Genomic DNA, 16,893 nt, shown 5'->3' on the forward strand with positions numbered 1-16,893 from the left:
GTAACAGCTTGGCTTCCATAAATAATACTGGAACTTAAACAGTGATTTTTTAAAAAGGCAAGAACAAAGTGTAAAGAAAGAAGCTGAAAAATCCAGGAAATTCTTAGATAACAGACAATTTGTTTTAAGAAGTCTATGTTTTCCTCCTCCTCCACTTATCACCCTAGCCATACACACTAAGCTGAGGATGCTAGAATAAAATTCCTGACTTGAGCAAGACATTCTGACAACACGGCTTGTTCCCAGGCTTTTCAGAGTTAATCCAGGACTTCGCAGGCCTGGCAAAACCTAAGAAAACAATGATACACTATTAACAAGGGACCTCACTCGTTTAAAAAAAATCCATGGGGATGCTCCACATGCCAGTGCCAAACTTCACAATGCTTGGCAACTGGAGGTGTTTCCAGTTGCCTGATATTTAGAGCTGAACAATCCCAAAGGACGTTCTAAGCATGTTGCATCAATTCAGCCAAGTGGTAACTCCACTGACTACACTGGATTTCTACCCAGGGGAATTTGGCCCACTTTATTGTGACCAAAAATAAAATGCTCAGGTTTCAATCCAGCTGCAGTTAAAAAAGATACAGCCCTTCTATAAAAAAAAGAATCATGTAATTGTTTTCAGCTAAACCAAGGAGGGATGTCAGCATGCCAGTCATGCTCTGTTCAAGCTTTGTCTGCTGGGGCGGGCTGGGCAGCCTCACTTAGAAGGAAATTAAAGTGCTTGGCAGTAGGAGGAAGAGAAATGGGAGGCTGGGAGAGTTTTTTCAGGGAGCAGACCAGGGGGAATGCCATCATTTTGTTGGATCTGTGCCCCATTTATCCTTAGTCCATTCCTCCCTCCATTTAGGTTCAGTTTAAGTCACAAATATTCCTATTCCATCTAGAAGCATCACCTCTGTTTGAGGCTACCAATGTACTGACCGACTGGTGAGGGGGCACTGTACCACAGGCACACACTCTTGGGGCTGCGAGGCAGCCAAGAGGCCACCACAGTTTGAGTGGCCAGCCTAGTTTTTGTCGTGAGCAGAAACCTAATCCAGGACCATCCAACCTACGTGGGTTTTTTTATCCTGAACAGGTTATTATTCTACCCTCGGATCTCCCATCCACATACTGTGTTAACAATGTGACTGAATGAGTCATATTTTTTTTTATTCTTATTCTTTCTCCAGAAGAAAATTATTTTACAGCCTTGTGCTTTCTTTTAGCTGGGCTTTTTGGACAACAGTTGTATGTCTACATTTAAGAAGGCAAGTTACAAAAGTATACCTGGTACCTGAAGACAGAAGCAGGAAGATTGATGATGGTCCTGTGGGAGTTTGTTCCAGTCTTGGGCTGGCACCAAAAACACTCCATCTGCCTAAATGTGCTTTTGCCTCATGGTAGAAAGTTCCACTGTGTTCAAGAAATAATGTCATCCATGGTCCTCATCCTGGAGCTTTCCATATGCCTTCCCATTTGGGTATCTAAAACTACAGAACTAGTTAAATGGAAAACTGTGCAAAATTACTGTTTCTTACTGAGAATCAACATTATTCCTGCAGCCTGAACACCAGAGTTGTGAGCAGGGTGCTCCTTGTGACAAAGGGAGGAATTCTCCCTATCCAGTTGCAGAGTGGTAGTGGAGCCATATTGCAACCCTTATAGCAGCTTCTGGGCTACATTAGACTTCATGACCATGGCTGCCACCTGTCATGCAGGAATTTGGTCGGCAGATCTATATGATTATACATCTATTGCCCCATTTGACTCACCTGCTAAATCTGCGTTGCCAGCTCCGGAGCTTGCAGGTCTGTGGATTCCTTTGTATAGGTTCTTCACATAACTTTCTCCTCCGATACGCCCATGCTCCCAAGTTTTGTTTTGTGCGTACAAACAAGTCATAACTCATGCAAGTGGTACATGCAAACAGTTGAGCACAAGGAAACAATGAGTGCAGTTGGAGCCACCGCTGTAGGAAACTTGACTAGATAGCAACAGTTCTGATGACACAAAACATATTATAAAGTCACTGAAGGGATTAAGCAGATGGCAGTAGTCTTAACTACCATAAGCAGGAAATTCAGAAGAGGTTCCTAAATCCCATTACATAAATCTGGATAAAATATGAACTGTGACATGGGTCAGAGCATGAGGGGATGTCTCATCACTAATCCAGTTGCTCTAAAAGTATAAAGCAGCTTCTAGAGTAATGAAAGACAGGTTTTTGGCCTTACAAGTTTCAGCGTAGTGAAGAGCACCATTTAAGAGATTTCATTTATAGACGGAAAACATTTAGAGAGAAGGGGCTGGGAGTCAGGACTCCTGGTTTTTTGGGTTTTGTTTTTTTATTTCCAGCTCTCCTGCCTACTCACCTTGTGTCCTTTTGGCAAATTACCTCTCCCTGGGGAATCAGCCTCCACATCTGTAAGCAGGGGATCACACTTATGACCAAAGAGCCGGGACACTTCCAGTGGAAGAATTTGAATTTGTAACACATTTTTTGATCCTCAGAGTACAAGTACAAATGTTTCTTAAGTCACATTGAAAAAAAAAAAAAAAAGTGTAAAATATTACAAGAACTGGTTTGGGAATGTCACCACGGCAAGGTCAAATCTGTGGTTCTAAAATGAAAATGCCTCACCATTGGCATCCCCGCAAGTGTGACAGAGTTGTGTGTTAGGTTTAAGTGGAACCAAGGCAGAACTCATTATGAATATCCACTCAATATATTGTCTTCTGGCTTGCTGCCTTGCCACGGGAGAGGGAGGGTCTGTACATCTGAGCCAGGAAAACCTTTGGTGTTACTAGTTTGTGGTTAGAGACCTCCCTCTGACAAGTGAGGAAGAAGTTTCTTTTGACAATCAGTGTGTTTGTGAAGGTAGAGATCGTACATTAAAATGGCCTTCTACTGTAAATAAGCGATTTGCAGTGTTGTAGATGAATGTGCATTGTAGCTGGTTTTACCATAAAACTGACAGCTAGACCTGATTTTCTGAAAATACTTAGCCTAGTCCACCCTTGTCTGTACTAGAGAAATTGCACCTAACTAAATCAGTTGTAACTCGTGCTGGTTAAACCAGAGCAAGTCTGTCATGCTCATGTGCTTAAATGGCTTTAACCCTTGTTTAAATTAATGTAATTGGCAAATTAAGTGAAACAGATTTAAATGATGGGCAAGGAACTCTCGGTGTTAGCACCCAGTCAAACCAACGCAATAAACAGACTTTAATTCAGATTGATTAAACTGCACGTTACCAAGCACTTACTTTGCCATGGAACTTGGTGGGCAACGGTTATGGAAGAAGATCTCAAACAAACTTCTCACTGCAATCCTAAATCAAGTACTTCCTTCATGAACCAGGAGTGAAAGTAGCTTCTCCTCCTTCTCTACAAAACGTTTTAGTAGCATCCAACCAGCCCAGATGGCCCACTGGGCTAGCATGGTTAACCAAGTGTCTTTAGCCAACAGTGCACAAGGGAGTAATGTGGCACATCTGGTTGCTTTTGACACCCCAGGTCAGTGATCGGGTAATAATTTTAACTTGTGTTGAGCGGAGGCATTCAACATGCATCCAGGTCCTGCCTCTGGAGCTGTACTGAAATACCCTAGCTGCTCTGCCAGCACATCCCTAGCGGCATCTAGAGAAGAGGAAAAAATCCTACTGGAGGCAAGGACAGACTCCTCATCTACCTTCACCTTTATTTCAAATGTTGTGGAACCTTCAGCACATTCTGCTCTGGCAAGAGAACCTGAACTGTTGATTATTGGGAATGGCAGCGTCAAAGTCAAATCAATAAATACCTTAGCTGGCCTAAACATGGTGATAGCTAGTCAAATATGTCATTGGCTAATAGCAAGGAGCGAAGATGCATACTGGACGATTAAGTAATCCCAGGCGATAAAAGTGACCGTGGACCCCTCTGGTGGCTGGTTGTCTTCTGAATATTCACAGCCTGTGACATTCTTTATTCCTGAAGATATTCCTGTATACGTTCTTTTTTGTCTTTTCTGGAAATGTAGTTTATCTAAAGAGCACCCAGCTCTGAGGACTCTATTCCCAGCTGAAACTCGGAGGCTGTGGAAAGGTCAGAGGCAGACATCTATCTACCTTTGGTAAATAAACAGATCTCTTCTCTATCGTTGGGATGCTGTATTAATAGCAGTAGATTTGGTTTCGCATTGTGGCGCTCCTCCTGTTTCATCGCTATAGAAGATAAGAGAACACAAAATGTTCTGTCTCCCTCCCCATGAGAAATCAAGCCAACAGGCAGGGACTATTATGTTTAAAGATATTATTGAGGCATTGACTTGGAGAAAGTGGACACTCAAGTTTATATTCAGTAACTATTGGACACCGCAGCTGGTGACACAAGAAACTCAACGTTGTTTAAGGTCTTACATGCAAGAGGTTGCAAGGTAACCTTGCTACAATAGACAATACCTCTAAGTAAAAATAAGGGCTGTGTCTTCAGCAGATGGAAGATGCAGTTATGCTTTGACATTTTTCCCATTTAGGTAATGCAGCTACAGTGTGAAGTAATACTTCTTTTCTGTATCCTAACCTGTTCCTCAGTCTGCTGCAGTCTGTTTTCCTTCTGTTCACAGGAGTGGTTCAGAACCACCACTCAGACACCAAGAAGGAAGATTTGTATCAGTTGCTTCCAAAAGAAAAGCACTATATATATATATATATATATTATATATATATATATATTATATATATATATGGGAAAAAAACCTAGATAGTGGGAAGGAATGTAGGCTAACGATTAGAGCAAAGATCTGAAAAGCATTATTGCTGGTTTGTATTCCTCACTCTGCTACCAACTAGGTGCCATCCAGCAAGCCATTAAAGGCTTCTCTTTGCTGCAAAGTTAATTCAGATATTGCTTGTGATCTATCCACACACAAAATCCCTTCAGCTAAACACTGAAGTACCTTTAACTCAACTTGCCTGGCCCATCAGGGGATTTAGCCTGAGGCTACAATTACCCCAGGTTATCAGCTACTGATCATTACCGTGCTTAGTTTATAGTATGTATGCAGCCTAGCTCAACACAAGTGCCATTATTCCTCCAATCATTTTGGAACCAAGAGTTCTAGTTTTTTGTATATTATTCCTCCAATGCCTTCCCACAAATCCCCACAGAGCTCAAAAAGGACAATTATTCTGAAATAGAAGACAACGCAGTTTGTTTCAGCACAAAGAACCAGGGATGCAATCCCAGAGGTCTTAGTACCACTAACAAGGTCTGGGATTTTTTTTTTGAGGAAATAGTAAATTTGCCAAAAATTAGGTTTTGGAGGAACCAAAACTTTATGTATCCAAGCCAAATTAATTGAGTAGTTCTAGCCAAAGTTGGGGGAAGTATTGAAAATGTTGAAATATTTTGTTTGGACAATTTTAAATGTAAAGGCTAGTTTTGGAAATGCAGAAACGTTTAATTTTCACATTTAAGAAAAAAAAAATCAACTGTTAATTTGGAAACAAAAATGTGTTTTAAAAAGGCTAAAAAGAATAAAAATGGTTTGAATACTCAGCAAACAAAACAAAATATTGAGTCTTGGATTTAGTTAAGTGGTTTAGGACAACCCGTTCTTGGCTTGTCTATGTGGGGCAATCTCATGGTATAGTTGTTGCGGAAAGGTTGCTCCACACTAGCTCCTATTACAGGTCATCTCTCCCACCCTACGTGTGCCTTTGTATAATTCAGATTAATCCACTTTGCCCATGGATGAATCTAATATTCACAAAGGTACTCAGTCACTGGTGACGCATAGGGGGTACACACGGGTGCATGCACACCCCGAGATCAGCCGTGCATCCCCTGGAAGCACCAGCCGTGAAACTCGTGCGCGATTGGCCGCTGGAGGATCCCTCTTCTCTCCCCCACCCCCGTCGGTGATCTGGTGCCCTCCCACACTCGGGACACACCAGTCGCCCAATCACTCAGTGCAGTGGAAGCGTACACAAGGAATCAGTGCTGAAACCACTTGCATTTTAAATTTACAACCTGGCTTATTTTGCAGTTTGTTCCCTAACAAACCCTTAGCTTAAGGACTAACTAGGAACAAGGCATTCTTGTTGCAGCATACATTTCCCAATATTTAATTATTCAGGGCTAGCTGCGCCTGAATAACTCCATGTGTAGACCAGCTGAGATCATTAAGATTTGTTAAGCATTTTGAGATCTCTGCTTAGGGTTCTGGACAAGTGAAATTTCAGGTTAATGCACATTTACATAGCCTGACAATTGTAGAGAAATATTTGACTCCACCCTGTGTAATCTGTTATTAATTTAGGACGTATCTAGAAAGATGAAAGCTGTTTGTTGCAGAAAATAAATTAGCACTACCTTAAGTCGTTGACTGAGCTGTCAGCAGCAAAAAATAGAAAAAAATAAAATTTGAAATAGAAAAGAAGAAAAAATAAATCCTTGGTTATTTCGATTAGGATCCCACATCGGAGTGCCATTCACCTACAGTGCTTCCATGATTGAACCTTAATACTTTTTAGAATGTGTATTAAGAGATGGTAGATCTGAGCTATGGAACAGAAAATGTGACCTGCTGAGGGTCTAATTTTCTGAATAACATCTGTTTTCCAATTACCAGTGTGTCAGGATTGAGATCCTACAGCTGGATGCAGAAGATGTCTTAAAGGAACTCTATGCAGTTTTATTAGTTCTAAGTAGTGTGGAGCTTTCAGACACATGGAGGTAATTAGAAATACTATAGCTTATTTCCTTTTCAACTTCTCACTAAGGTCTTGCCTTTGACTAGGAAAAAATGTGTTTGTACTACGTATTAGGTAAAACATGTTAAAGTTAGAGTGCGGACAGAGTAAGCTGAACTTTAACGTGTTTGTTAGTACAGGGAAATTCTACGGGAGGGTCAAGGGTTTAATCTCAGCCAACTAATACATGTGATACTTAGAGCTTACCTTTTCAGCACTGGGATTTTAACACATTAACTAGAACATATTTAAAAAATATTTTTTCCTTACTGTAGACAAGGGCTAGGAGAATTAGAGGAAAGACATATTAAGTCCCCTAGACAAAGCTGCAATAGTGCATGCATGGCCAGTCTTAATTGGAAAACAAAATATTCACAGATTCACAGGCTAGGGCTGGAAGGGACCTCTTGAGATCATCAGGTCCAGCCCCCCTGCTCTGGGCAGGAAAGACTGGTGGGGTCAGATAACCCCAGCAATTGATATTCATCTTTAATCCAGGGCCAAAGAAATCTATCGTCACGTACCAAACTGAGATAGTATGTGGGCAAGCCCTTCCTAGCTGAAATTGTACTTGCTGTCCTAATCAGTATTCTGATTGTGGGTTTAACCAAATTTGCCTTTTAAATTAATATTGCTATAGTAAAAAAGATGTTCTATGCTCATGGCATCTAATTATTGTGCTTCTTTCATTATTCCATAGTCATTAATCTGTGTCATTCTCATTACCTTTGCCCTACTCTGATTCCTAGAAGTTTGGTGCAGTATGGTTGACTGGTCTAAGTACAGGCACACACTTTTCCTTTCTTTTCCATCCTTCACCACTTCCTTTGTGTCTGGGCACCACCTGAACTGATACAGACTCTCCCAATTACTAGCTTGATTGGCAACTGAAGTAATTCCTTTGTGGACTTTGTTCCTCTCCAACCACAGTCCTCTGCCCAGAGACTCCCTCTGCTAACAGTGTTCAAATTTGAGGGACATTCGCTGTATTTCTCCCACAGCCAATTGAGTTGAAGGGCTTATCTACATGAAAAAGTTACCAGTGTATTTATACTAGTTTAATTACACCATTGTAGCTGTAGTGGTGTAAATCACCAAGGGTTGCAAAATAAGCATGTTTACCCAAGGAGTTATACCAGTGTAACAGTCTGGTTATCTTGGCAAATTCTGCTGGGTGGCTGTCTGGAGGAGCACTCTCTGCATGGAAAAGGACACAAGTTGATTGTGCTGCTGATTACATTGTATAAGGGAAGTTGTACCTTATCAGAACAAACTGCCCACTGTTTTAATTTCCTTGTAGTCATTTTCTCCAATGAAGCAGTTAGTTGATGAGAACAAGGACAATCTAAGTATCTCTGGCAACTGGCCTGCTTGGCTGATTCCAGTTTTTCTGCTAGTTCATAAGAGACTACTTCTGTCAAAAGCCAGGGGTGTCAACTGCTGCCAAGTGCCAGGTGCAATTCCCAGGCTTATGGATAGAAGGGACCAGAGAAGTGTGGTTCTCACAGAAATTGTCCCATCAAAAAGCCCAAACACCTTGGTGGTGATTGCTTGTGACATGGAATGTGTAACTGGGCACTTGCTAAGCCAAATTCCCCCTACCAAGGTCATGGCTGCAAACCTTTCCATGCCAGAGCTTTGACCTGCCTCTTCTGAAGAAGGAAACCCGCTGGCAGTTGCTGGAGCATCCCAGCAAACCACTCCAACTCTGGCAGTCACAACCAGACTTCATTTTGGTTTTCACCTGCGACTGTTAATAACACTGTGCCAACACAGCATGAACGTGTAAATTCAAATGACCTTTTTTCCCTCTTTGCATGCAAATTGCTCCAGGACCATTTCCTCTGCAAATTGCTCATTTTCCTTCCCACTGCAGTTAATCATTTGGAGAAGACTCTGTTTATTTCTCCAAAAACTGATCAGGTTTCCGTCAGGAAAAGGAAGGAAGGAAAGGTACCCAGAAACTTCCCACTGGGTAGCTCTAAGACCATGCTTTTCCACAGGGAAAGGACAAAGGTCAGACATGCTGGAAGATTACTTAAGTAAAAACAGGTCTGAATTAAAATCAGCTTCTCCACAGGGCAGGAGATCTTGCCCTTGGGGTTTAAGCAAATGTAGGTTTTTGCCCTACATAAACTGAAGCTAGGAACAGACACTGCACTTGTCCCTGGACAAGTTCCTGCTCATGTCTGTCATGGAACAGAAATGTCCCAGGTTTGGGGTGTTCACACATCGCCCCTCTAATCAGGGGTTAGTGAGCAGCTCTTCTACCACTGATTCAACGATGCAATCCTGGGATAACCTTTCAGATGCACTTTGTGATGCCCTGAGATAAACTGTTAGTACTTCTTATCCCATGAACCTTTTTAGGATTAATCCTGGGACAACTATCATGGACAACTGAACAACCGTGCTTTGTTCCTGGATAAAATGGTCTATCCTAGGACAACTGTGATGTCTGTTTGTAGTCTAACTGAATGACTTGGCACAGAAAAATGCACATTTGTATTCAGTAAGTTATTTTCCTCCAAGCCTGTTTTCTACATCAAGAAAACAGAACAAGGCATGAGGAAACTGAACCCCTCCCTGCAATCCTGTACCTTTTGGCTGTGCAGCTCAGCCTCTCGAAGGCATTCTGCTCCTGTTGCCTACCAGTCAGCAATTCCAACAGCCTTTTCCTGAGCACCTGTGCTGGAAACTAGGCAAGCTGAGCTGACATCAGCCTCTTGCTCACATTTGCACTTTCTAAACAAATATCATTTCACATCTGCCATTCCCCTGTGCTCAGCATCATTAACAACAATCAGATCAACGCCTTCTTCCTGGATGCTAAATAGTCTAGACACTCAAAGACAATGTATAAGCAAGCCTGGACACAGATATGGCCCCAACAGACAGCAATCGGCAAGGATTTTAAGAATCAAAATTTCTGCCAACCATAGAAACGTTCAGGCCTGGCACAAGTTCTTACATCAGGTCAGCAGCATAATTAATGGTAGGCGAGCAGGGCACCAGCAATCTTTCAGAGCAGCAGCAGCCCCAAGCCACGGCTTTAGCAGTGCTGTGCAGGGACATGACACAACTGTAGCAGTTGCTGCAGCAGCTGTAACCAGGGGCAAGCAAACAGCACCAGACAACAGCTGGGCTTCTCAGGGCAGGTAAGGCTGACCACCCCCTCTCTAGTGCTCAGCACCTTCCCCCTGCCCCACCTGCCCCAAGGGTTCTGGCTCAGGGTCCAAACCTGGTTAGTTCTGCCTCTTGCATCAGGTCCCCTAACCACTGACTCGAGTTTGTCCCTATGTATCTGTATTTTAAGCAGGAGTAATATAGCACTGGAAGGATCTTTATGTAAAAAGAAAAACTTAGTTTGATATAAAAAAGGCATTTGTGACCTGATTAAATGTCATGCATTCAGCTCCCTGGAATGAATGGCTGAGTCTGGAATAAAATTTCCCACTGTCCTCTCCTCTGGGTGGCTCTGCTTTTGTGGCTCAATAGCTTAACAATCTACTGTAGTTAATACTAAAGTGATTTAAAATGTCATTAAAATATATATATTTGTTACTCTTGTTCCAATAAAACTTACCTTTTCAACCATCATAAATGCCATCCCAATCATCTTGCAAATTCAGCAGATATTCTAAAGTAGAGAAATTTCTGTGCACAGCACAATCACAGCATGAATTACTGAAACGTTTACTTTGATTGACAACTTAATATGAAATATTAAAGACATGTTATTTGTTACATTTCTGTAACAATAGGAAAATAAGCACCAGGAGTTCTGTATACCAAATTCCATTCTTCCAAAAGCATCACGACGCTCAAACGCAGTGAGAAAAAAAAATTCATCAAGATAAATATATGTGGGTATAACAAGGTCACATTACTTATGATCGTCAGGACTGATTTTGTTATTTGTCTTTCTAAAAGTGCATTCATTTAAGAAATTCCCTTGAATGTTGGCTTAGTAGGAAACAATATGAAGACAGAATTGCATAGCTTTAAAATGGCTCAAGCAGGACCTGAATTTTCCTGCAAAGCATAATAAAAGGCATTAAAATTGTTCCCCAGTTATTAAAGCAATAATATCATTGCTCTTCTGTTTGACTAGGTCATAATCAGATTCCCAAATGGATAACATAGAAGGGAATTAGATAACTGCCAAGGAAAACAGAGGTACAATGGTATTATTGTTGTTGCACATTTAGATTTTTTCCTTTCTCTGTTACTTTTAAGAATTAAATGTATTGGTGAAGGAGGCTGGCCAAGGCCACGCTAAATACTGCTTATGTCACCAGTAGATGATCTGATCTGACCATGGATGATTTTGGGGCCCAATTTTCTTCTCACTTATACAGATGTTACTGTTGACTGAATTAAACACACAATGGAAATGAAAGGAGAATCCACCCATTTACGGAGTGAGTAGGAGCACTGCAATATTTAAATAATGTCTTAACAACTGATTCTATACCCAGCATAAAATCAGCTCGTGTGGACATCAGTGGGACTGCTCACTAAACCTCTGAAGCCTGCCTCAGAATGGACTGGGCTAAGTATAAAAACTGGAATAAAATGATCCGGGACAGTCTTTTTTCTTTGGTTGGGAACCTGGCAGGGGGTTGCCAAGGACATTACCTTGAGAGAGGAACCAAACCTAAGACACACCATCAGTGAAAAATCTTGGACAAACACAGATTTTCCAGGATAGTCTTTTGGTTTAGCATATTCGCTGTCCGAGGAACAGACCATGGAGCTGGAGAGGAAGGTGCTCTTTGGAAAATAAAAAGCCCTTGCAGAGTTTTGGAATTTCAGATGCTTTCAACTTGCTTCAGATCTGTCTACTTGATGCCTTGTCTGATAACAGCAGCTGGGAGTAGAGGATGTGAGAGCTGGGATAGGCCAATATGTTGGTACTCATTTTTCTGCCCTTCAAAGGCAATCTTCCAATCTTAATTTGCTAATATTATGCTTCTGGCACTGGACAAATGTTTTATGAGTTGAGTCTGCTATCTCTCCATATGCTATTATGGGAGGAGGGATGGAGGAGGATGGGGCTTTTTAAATGAATTTTAAAAACAATGTTATCCTTGTTCATGTGTAGCTTCTTAATAAAAAAGTTGTTAGTTTTCCAATTTGCCTTCAAAACCTCTCATGTTAGCGATTCAGATGAAACAGCTAAAAAATTGCGGCTATGTCAACACTTCAGACTTCTTTTTCCATAGCTTTGATAGTCAAGGATGAGAGGAGGTGTGATCCCTGACTGATGTAGCAGAACTGCGATTTTGTCAGTATAGTTTCTTTTGTTCAGGAGTCTACACAAGTTTAGTATACCGGCACATGGCTTAGGTTTACCAGTAACACTGCACTGGCATTAGTAGCGTATACCAGTTTTCCAAGACCAGTACAGCACACCTCATGTAGACACGGTCCATGATACCTAGGGAGAAAGACAGCCAGATGGAAAGGCTAATAGAAAAAAAAACCCCTAATTATGATTTATTTCCAGAAGACTCCACAGCAGGCAGATTGACTCTGGGCACTGCAGGCTCAACAAAACAAAAGGTTTTTGCTTAAAAACCAATCTTCTTCAGGTTTTGGCAAAAAAGTGTGTTTTTCAGCCAAAAAAATGTAAATATCTTGTTTTCCCTGGCATGCACTGACACTCCTTTATCATTTTAGAAGACAATACTGAATTACACTCGGTAGTCAAATGCAGGGAAGAAAGATTTAGGAAAAGGAAACCTTGCTGTTGACTCTGCAGAGGCAAGTAGTTACCATTTATTTGCTCTTGCTTAATTAGTGCACTTCAGCTATGCTACCAATTAACATTAATAGACTAATAGACATATACACCAGGCTGATACATCCACTAAAACAGTTTAAGAATATGGTCTGTCCCATAAAATTAAACACATCTTTTACAAATGACAGCTGTAATTTTAGAATTCTCTCTCCTAGACAGAGATCCTCCTCATAGAGCACCACTCCATCTGCAAGTATAAGCGCTTTAAGTGTAAGTGCGAATCCGGCCTGCAGGGTTGTTTTTTTTTTAACTTCATTAGGAACGTTGCTATGAACAAGGATTGGCTAAATTTGTAAGGAACTTGTCCTAAGTCTGGCATAAAAATGAATGAAGACCTCCAATATACTTGTCATTAGTGGTGGTTCGGATCCTTAAAGAGCCTTCCACAAATGCTACAATTTAATCTAGCGGTTCTCAACATTTTCAGATTTGAGGCTCCCTTGATAGACTCAAGGCACCTCTCATTAGACTCTCAAGACACCGCTCCATAACTTTTGTGAAGTGAGTGGCACCCCATTTCAAAAACTAACTCATTACAGTGCTTACCTCACTGCAGAGGGGCCGGGCAGTAGAGGTGGGACACTGGCCAGGGAGAGAAGAACCTGAGCCTGTACTTACCTACTTATCTCTTCATACGTGGTGGGGGACCCTTCAAAGGATCTTGTGGCACCCCTAGGTGGTCTGGCACCCTGGATGAGAATTACTGATTTAGTCACAACTTTATTAAAAACTGATTTGATGTTAATGCTGGTAATCACTCTCCCTTCCTAGATTTTAACAAATGATCATGCCATGTATCTACAGATCATGACTAATTATTTACAGTTACTTACTCTTTGTGGAGTGGCAGATGAAGTGGAGATCAGAAAAGAAGTCTAGAAGTTGCTCATCATGCAGAGCTGGGTAAATTATTTAACCTTTATATCCCTGCATTTACCCATCTATTAAGAGAGACAATAAGAACAAAATATGGATAGCTAAATAGAGATTATTATCTGACAGGATTGTTGAAAGGCTTTATTAATGGAAACTTCTAAAGAGCCTGGAAATCCTATTATGAGAGGTACTGCCCTGTGCAGTGGGCTATGCATAGAAACAACTTTATTTTTAAAAGTAGCTGCCAAGCTTACAGGTCTTATTAATTTTTGCTAGTGTTTCTCTGTACAACCGTAATGTACTTGATTTTTTCCCTTCAAACCAGAATTAGACTTTTAAATGCCAACAATTGATTCCCCAGTCACTGTAAGTACGTAAGGTGGTCATAAACCTATGCCTGCAAAAAAGGAGGTTGGGTCTAGTTCCCTTTTAAAAAACGTGAGTAGATACTACCTTTCTCTTTGCATATACCAACTATGCTCGTTACTGCGCTGCCAAGGTGTATTCTGGCAACACAGCTAGATCTAGTTTCCAGGTTATAAACTTGTACTGGCCAAGTAAATTAAGCAAACAAAATTATGATTGCAGAGATTAAATATTCTACAGGATAAATGATACTCTGTCATTTCTGTTAACATTGACAACAATGAAACTGCATTATCATTGCAGTAAGGTAATTCTGCTTCATAACAGACTGCATTACAGCTGCAAAGACACCAACAAATAAATGAAAATGTATTGACCGGATATAAAATTAAGTGCAAAACACTTAAATCTCTGAATTGATTGGATTCAATCAAGATTTACAGACACAATTGCAAAACTGGCAAACTGAGGCCAGAAAAGAAAGTGATCTGCCCCAGACTAGATGTACACAGGACCTGGCACTTAACCTTGGTTTTTAAACTTGAAGCTTGACAAGCAGTATTTCTCCGATGATCTGGACAGGTGGCAATCCCATCACATAGCATTTGCCAGCATTACCACTGTCCTCATTTAGACTTTACATCAAGTCTGTGAGAGCCCTGGCTGGAAAACAAGACTCTATGTCAGTAAGCAGAGACAAAGGAAAGTTCCCACTTCTTAATATTAGTTTTAAAGAAACTAAAATATTAAATAAACAAGCATCATGTAACTGAAATTACCCAAAGATTTTCAGATGAAAAGGAAATGTGCACTAGCCAGCCATTTATAAATAGGAGCAAATTGTTAAATATCTAATAATGTTCTTTTCCTAAACAGAACAGTGCCATTAGCAGAGCACATATTGCAGAAAAACAAATCTGCCATAACATATATTAACAAAACCATTTTGCTACTTGTGACTATACAATATGCTTGAAGAACAGAACTGTTCACTTAGACCAACTGAAGTCCTAAATTGGAAAAGCAGCTCCATCCAAGGTCGACTCTGTTGTTTCCAAAAATATCTTGAAACAAACGCAAGAGGGGCACTTTGTTGGATGTTATCTAGACATATATAGTTTCAATCAAATTCTTCAAGAAGTGTCAGAATAAAAGTTGAACATTTGTTTGACATTGCCAAGTCACTAGCAAGTGAATCCCTTTAAAGGCTGAAAATAGCTTTGACAACAGTGGTAAGGACTATAGGATATTCCCCCCCACACTTAGAATCCATTAATTTGAAGTTGAGCAAGCTGTAAACATTTTAAAACCTTTTATAAAAACACCATATATATAAGCGTATCTTTTTCGGCTAAGAAGTGGGAAGTGTTACCACATTTTGTGACTGATACTGGGAAAATATTTATGAAACTTTGTTCCAATGCAAGAAACAAATCCTAAATACACACTAATGAATCTTTCAGCTCATTCAATTAAATCAACCTACAAAAGAAAAGTCCTTAGCTGATGTAGAGCATGACACATTCAACACAGAATCGGACGATGGTGCATTAAAGGTAGAAATATGAAAGGAACATTAAACGCAACTTAATACGACATTATTTAGCGTGCCACACTCCATCCCCGTCAGAGGAGTTCAAGTTGCTCCAGTTACAAGTTGTGGAAACTGTCCTTTTGGTGAGCTTTAATCTTGACATGGTCATTTATCATTGTGAATTAATGAATGTCACATTTCCATTAATGTCCTGAAGATACTAAATGAGTTGCCAAAGGTTTTCACAATAGCTCATACAGGTCTCCAAACAATTTAATCATCCCTCATAGTATGCTGATGAAGCAGAGGAATCCTTCAGGATGGAAGATATAATAGTAATGTAAATTATTCATGCAACAGTTTGTCATGAGCGAACAACTGAGCTCTGCTCCGGCCCTGTTCTGTTTAGTGGAAAGCCATTCATATCACATAATTTTTATCATTATGATCTAAACATGAATTATAAAGTAAAAACATGGCAAGGTCTATGAAGCATGTATGAACCAGGTGACTATGATGATTTACAAATAACCTGTAATATTTAAATGACCTCGAAAGCAGTAGTGTTGAAGAGTTCTGCGTTTGGGAAACACCATTTAAGTGTCAGTTGATCAGCAGTATCCAACGTGCATCATTCTCATGAAATGTTCAGCTTCTCAAATCTCAAGTTAATCAGCCTTTCCTGACTTTGGGGATTCTTCATTTATGTCCCTGACGTTTCCACTTGCAACAACCAAGAAATGCCTAAACACTGCTTTACTGTCCAAATTACAGTATATGAGTAAATCAAATAAGCTTTTGCATTTTAACACTTTATAACCTTAAGCTGCATCCAGATGTGTAGGCATGTACAAATAGTAGCTGCTGCATACGCCCCTGCCCGTGCACTTTGTTGTGAGACACTGTGTCCCACTTTGGGCAAACTGCCCTTGCCCAACTCCTCCTGGCGGACTGGAGCAGCTGGGGCAAAAATGGAAGAGTGGAGAGGGTCTGGCCAGCAGCCAGAGCATCCTCTTGAAGCACCAAGCCTCCATTTGTTCTGGTGCATGCTACTACAGCATACGCCACGTCGCTTCTCCTCCTGCCCCCCCCTTTTTTTTTCTTTTGCTACCAGGAAATCCTGGTAGCAAATTTTGCCCCTGCGCTGAAAATTTGCAGTGCAGGGCACATTTTAAATGTTCCACATGTGCAGCTTGTGGTGCCACAAATTGCACCTGCCTACATGTGGGGACACTGCCTTAGACTTTAACTTGCTAAAAAGATTTTTAAAATACCTAAATAGAAGAAATATTTTAAATTGTATAAAATCTCATTTAACCTGATACTTTCTCTGACTGCTCATCCATCCTAGTGCATTATTTGCATATTTAAAAAACAAAATAATTCCTTGAGCAATTTTTTGTATAATACTCTTGTATATTTTTATTATTTTCATTATATGTATACTTCTGTAGTTCATTAGTCCTTAAATGCCAAGGAGATTTCCCTTTCCACTCAAAGGCATGTGTGATAAAGAAGAATTTATCTTTGCAAATTGGCCAAATCCTGTTTTCCATACTCCTGTGGATCAAATTCTTTCCTGGTAT

At 40.5% G+C, this 16,893-nt stretch overlaps 1 long non-coding RNA gene across 3 annotated transcripts in view; it reads right to left on the reverse strand.

The window, feature by feature from the left end:
- The window catches only part of LOC109282996 (uncharacterized), a 30,437-nt gene extending 13,813 nt beyond the window's left edge, over positions 1 to 16,624 (reverse strand). For 2 of the 3 annotated variants that reach the window (XR_009455103.1, XR_009455100.1), the window contains exon 1: positions 1,273 to 16,624. This is a non-coding gene — a long non-coding RNA (uncharacterized LOC109282996). The remainder of the gene's footprint in view (positions 1 to 1,272) is intronic. The other variant, XR_009455102.1, reaches the window with a different exon arrangement.
- Between the last annotated feature and the right edge of the window lie 269 nt (positions 16,625 to 16,893).

The sequence above is a fragment of the Alligator mississippiensis genome, chromosome 10 (assembly GCF_030867095.1).
Source record: "Alligator mississippiensis isolate rAllMis1 chromosome 10, rAllMis1, whole genome shotgun sequence".
Classification (NCBI taxonomy): Eukaryota; Metazoa; Chordata; order Crocodylia; family Alligatoridae; genus Alligator; species Alligator mississippiensis.